Raw genomic sequence first — 6,000 nt, 5'->3', positions numbered from 1 at the left:
GCCCATATGGCTGAGAGCATTGTCTGGTCTCTTCTTGAACTCTGGCAAGTTCATTGCCATGACCACTTCCTTGGGAAGCCTTTTGCAGTCCTGTTCCCCACAGAAGAGGATACCCATCTATTTTTCAGTAGGTGTCATGATTTAAATTCGATGCTTTGCCTTAAAAAAAAAAAAAAATTAAACTAGGCTTTCATTAAAACATCTGACCCTGCACTGATGCACACCTGCTGCAGGCCTATGTTCTCTCGGTTAGTTCTTCTTGATGGCATAACTATATCAACGGACAAGGGAAGACCCATTGATGACATCTATCTGGACTTTGAGAAAGTCTTCCACAAGGTCCTTCTCTCCAAATTGAAAGATAGGGATTAAACAGGTGAGGTGAAGTGTTCAGTGGATGAGGAACATTTTGCAAGATCCTACCCAGAAAGTAGTGGTCAATGGTGCAATGTCTAGATGGAGATCAGTGACAAATGGAAAACATGTTTTCCCTCAAAGGTCAGTACTGGGAATGGTGCTGTTTAATATCTCCATCAATGACATTGACAATGGGATTGCACCCTCAGCAAGTTCGTGAATGAAATCAAACTGTGCAGTGCAGTTGACATACCTGAGGGACAAGATGTCACCCAGAGAGTCCTAGAAAGGCTTGAGCCCAGGTGAAGCCTGAGTGAACCTCGTAATGTTCAACAAATGCAAGTGCAAGTTCTTGTACCCGAATCATGACAACCTCCACAATCAGTAAAAAATGGAGGATGTAAGAATAGAGCACAGCCCTGCTGAAAAGGACTTGGGGATACTGGTGGATGGTAAGCTGGATATGAGCCAGCAATGAGCCCTTGAATCCCAGAAAGCCAACCATATCATGGACTGCAACAAAAAGAAGAGTAACCAGCAGGATGCAGGATGTGATCCTGCCCCTCTACTCTGTGTTGGCTTAGACCTCACCTGTAGTACTGCATCCAGATGTGGAGCTCCAAGTATAGGAGGAATGTGGACCTGTTGGAGAATATTCAGAGGAGGGTTACAGAAGTGATCCACAAAATGGAACGTCATCCCCACAGGGAGAAACTGACAGCTGAAGCTGTTCAGCCTGGAGAAGAGATGGCTCCAGCAAGACCTGACAGCGGCAGTTCAGTATCAAAAGGGAGGCTATAAGAGCCAAGGTGACAGACTATTAGCAGGATCTATTGTGACAGAACAAGGGGAAATGATTTCAAACTCAAGGAGGGGAGTTTGAAACTGTATATAAGGAAAAAGATTTTTACAAAAAGCATAGTGACGCAGAAATGTGGTGTATTTCCTGTCACTGGAGATGTTCAAGGTCATGCTGAAGCAGGCTCTGAGGAACTTGATCTAGCTGTAGATATCTATGCTTGTGGCAGGGGAGTTGGATTAGTTGACCTTTAAATGTGCTATCCAATTCAAACGATTCCATGATTATACGAATATTTTATCTTGCAAGGTAAATTTCAAGTCCTTTTTTTTCAAGCTTACAGATAAACAGATTTTTTAAACAGGTATCTAGTCCTTGTAATGAGATGCCATTCAAAAAATATTTTTTCTACCAAAAAGTATATCAAAGACAAATATATGATTACTTGGAAATCCCTTTCTTTCTCTTCTTGTTTACATAAATTAATTTTTACCTAGAAGTTACGACAAAAAGAACATAATAGAATAATACTGTTTCTTCAGATACTGTGAGGACAAAAATATCAGCCTTAGGCACCATTTTGTAATTCTAAATGATTCTTATTGCCTCAGCAAGAGGTATGCCATTTTGCTGCAGGAAGAGTAGAGAGAATGTGTTTGGTCTCACCAGTTCAGCGAGCACCACCTTACTTTATTGAATTGCTACTTCTATGAGAGAATAGCTTTAGGAGTATACACAGGACTCCTACAGATTTTCCAAACCTTGACAATTTGCAATGCTTAGAAGCAAGATCTTTTCTCTCAGTAGCAAAATCTCATAGCTCTTACTAGGAACAGCATTCAGCAGGGCTCACAAATTGCAGTTTTCTACTTGCAAGAGTTAACAAGTGCTGATCTGTTGGAATGCTTTATCTAAGAGCTGAAAGAAACAATCATGGCTGGGTTGAAAAAGTCCCTGTGAGCCTTGTTGACCAGATGGAGACCTTGTCTTCATAATAGCTGTTGCAGCCTCTGGTTATCTGAGTCTGTGAACCAGGAATCACATTTACTCTAGGAGATAATTTCTTTTTTTTTTCCCAGCTTCTGCATCTTTCAGCACCCACTGAATTAAGAAATTAGAGCCAGAAACAACAATAATCTAATGGAAAAGAATGGAAGATTTCAGACATCTTTATCCATTGCTATAATCTCAAAAATATTTCTCAACAATATCAGAGTGATTGCGGGATCTCATTTGGAGAAGATGCTGCAACAGAATTCTGAAATAATTTTGAAGTTTTTCCACTTGCATAAAAATATGATAGTAATCATTAAATTTAAGATAATTGTAATAAAAAACCTTGAGAATAAGAATGGAATGTATGAATTCATTAAATTATTTTGTTATGTTTATTGGGAAGGATGAAAAGTTTGCGGAGAGAATATGGTGGAAGAATATGGGGGGGGAAGAACAGTGCAAGTAAAAAGGATATGAAGTGAAAGAAGTATTTCTTACATATAAAGAAACTGTAGCAAAAATCTAATCTCAACAACAACAATAAAAGCTAGAAATCTGCCCTAAATCATGGAAAGGTGAGATTCTGTTTATTTGTGCTTTAGCTGTAATCTCAAACTTCTTTAATGATACATATCAAAACAATAAAGGATGAGTTTCAATCATTACGTTTCAATATTAAATTTAACTTCACTAAATCTCTAGTTACTGAAGATATGCTCTAAACATTTCTATTACTGAACGGTTTAAGTAGTTTGGAACTCAAAACATCCATGTCTGCAAATTTCCTATTTCACAGTGCATAAGATTTTCAACTGTAGTACTATTCAATTTGATATGGGTAGATAGGAAAATTTGTGATGGAAACAGAGTGCTTTGAGCCAAAGGCTAAATTCTCATCTCAGTGGACTGGGACTTAGGTGCCTATCTGCTTTGAATGCTGTCAAGAAAGTTATCATATACATGAAAACCCTTGAGCATCAGAATACAACTGCATCCTCAGTCTTGGAAAGAAGCAGTAATGTAAGTATTGCAAAGTGCATTTAAGTGATCTTATGAAAAATATATGGCTGATATGGATTATATTAAATTGCGGTATCTCTCATGTTTCATAAACTCATTTGGATTTATTAGCTTGTGAAAACTGTGAAAACAAAATGTTGCTATTGATTAAACATAAGCTTTGTTCCAAGCCAAGAATCAGGTATTATGTTTACCAATAATTTATTATTTCTCATTTGAAACTCTACTGATTTTTCTACATGCATGCAAGATTATCATTTCACTAAATAACTCAGTTTTGAATATGACATTTTTTTTTAGAAGGTTCTATTAGTTTCAGGCCACGTATTTCCACTACCACTGACTAACCTGAATATCACAGTTGCAATATCAATAAATCATATTCCACAACAAAAGAACTGTGTTGTACAGTTTTGTTATGAAGTTTCTGAATGTAGGTTTGAATATAAAAGAAAGACCATTCACAGGGTTAAGTATTCACATATTTTAATAAAAGAATTTGCTAATACCTCTAATATCTTAGTTGGCAGTTTAGTGTGCAAATTACTTCAGTTTCCTAAGAAAATTGAAGTGATATATTTCTATACTCCTTGTCTCTTTAAAAAAAGTATGTTTGAGAACATGGGTGAGTGAATAATAGTAAGATTTCCATAATTTTACAGCAAGAACTAAAATATGCTTGAAGATATGTTCACAAAGGTTGGAAAGATTTCCAGACTTTCATTCCCATTCAAGCTTTAAGTAGACAGATACGGAGAGTTCTGCCTACCACGAATTTCTTTAAATGTGCTATGAGGTGCAAACACACATGTGTACGTTCATGATTTTTTTGTTTTGTTTTGCATCATTTGTGTTACGTTTAGTTCTGAAGATAAAGGATTTTATACATTGATATATCTCATATATCTCATATGAGATATATATATCTCATTTTCTTTTGATCTTTTCCAAGGTGTTTTCTTTCTCTCTTATTGAAAGAAAGCAGAAGAAAGTACTTCCATCTATAACATTGTCTGTTGTTGATTCATGGTAAATAAAAGTAAAGTGAACAATGTATTATCCATGGTATTCTAATTAATTAAAAGACATTATTACGCTATAATTGTTTATATGTATGCATACTCAAGCATCACTGATTCTAAAGCAGATACTGGAAGTTTACAAAACCTCTCATTTTTCTAATATTAAAGATTGAGTGTCTTATGTTGGAAGGACCTTTAAAAACCATCCAGTTCCAACCCATTACCATGCGCAGCGTTGCCAACCACTAAATCAGGCTGCACAGTGTTCTTTAAGATTAACGATAAGCATTATATTTCAGGGTTAAATAAGGAAACAACATAAACAACTATAGATTAAGAAACACCTTATCTATGTTTCAGTACCAGACTCCACAGCTTAGATTACAATTTGTCCATGCATTTTCCTTCACCGTATGTGAGAGTTGACAACTTAGAGCTGCAGCTCAAAGCAACTTTGAGCCAAACAAGGAGTGGTTTAAAGCTAATAACAGTCGAAATAATAATGATTGAAATCTTAGTAATAGAAGTAACCTGTTCCTCTACTAACACAATCAGCTCTTTTATGAGTAACAGCCCAGTTTGTTCAAAGTCTGCTCAAGGCTCCTGTGATAAAATAAAGATGTGTTCCTCATCTTTGGTCAGGATCTGGATCCACAATCCAAAGATACGGCATTTCCTGTTTTGTTTTCCTGACATAATTTTTCATTCTCCCTTTCACATTTACTTCAACATAAAACTTTCCACATATAACAAGGAACTTTCTCTTGACCAGGAGAGCAGGAGAAACTCTAGTCTCACAAAAGACTCCTACAGAAAAGTGGCCTACTTTTAAGTATAGCATAAACGCTGGTGCACGCAGATTGGTTACCTGGATGTACAGTAGCCAAATTCCAAGACAGCTGAAAGTTTCACCATTCATGGGGTCATTGATGAATATTTGGTTTCTGACTTCTGGCAAAAGATGAAGGGATGGAATGAAGATAGTTGGATCATTCTCAGCTTATCTGGACGCAGAGAAACAAAAGTCAGAGAAAGTCTTACAGGCAAATGGGAATTATCTGCATAAGGCTACTAAAGTAGTTCTAAAAAACCACTGTTTTGGGTGCATGAACCTAACTTCCATCCCATTCCACTTAAGACAACCATCCATACTACTTCCCTCCTCATTAAAGCTCTGACATATCTTTTCAGACATAAATTAATGTCTTGGATATGAGCCAAAGACTGAAGGTTTTCTCAGAAAGACAGAGACTTTTTGAGGAAAAGGCCACAAGACTCAAAAGTGAAGCTGCTGGATCCAGAAACAACAAAAAAAATGACTTAGAAAAAGAGTTCTTCAGCGTACATACAATATTAATGCTTTATTATTGTTGAGGTAATGGAACTTCAAAGATATTTAAATGTGATTAAAGTGCTTTGCTAAAAACCTTCTTAATACCAACAAAACTTCTAATTCTGGAACCAGTTTATAATATCACAAATATTAGAAAGTTTAAAATAAAACTTCAGTGGCATGTTCTATATTATAAAATTCAGATTTTTCTTAGTAACTTCAGAGCTAACAAAAATTTTTAACATACTTAGCCATTTTTTATAATAGAACTGTTCTGATTTTTTAAACTAAGAACTGTTTGTCTCAGAAAATGCAATTTGTACTGTTCTTTAATCTATCTATGCCAGATTAACAAACTTACATGTTTGTTAGAGAAATATGAAAACTAATGAGTAGTACTTCAGATACTTCATAGCAAAGCAAAGCAATAAGAACTATATAAAACATCCATCCCTGCCCAGAAATCTTCTAGA

Source organism: Centrocercus urophasianus, unplaced genomic scaffold, assembly GCF_019232065.1.
Source record: "Centrocercus urophasianus isolate 14NV4802_14NV808 unplaced genomic scaffold, USGS_Curo_1.0 seq_16, whole genome shotgun sequence".
NCBI classification, from domain to species: Eukaryota; Metazoa; Chordata; class Aves; order Galliformes; family Phasianidae; genus Centrocercus; species Centrocercus urophasianus.
This window is presented reverse-complemented; position numbering follows the sequence as displayed.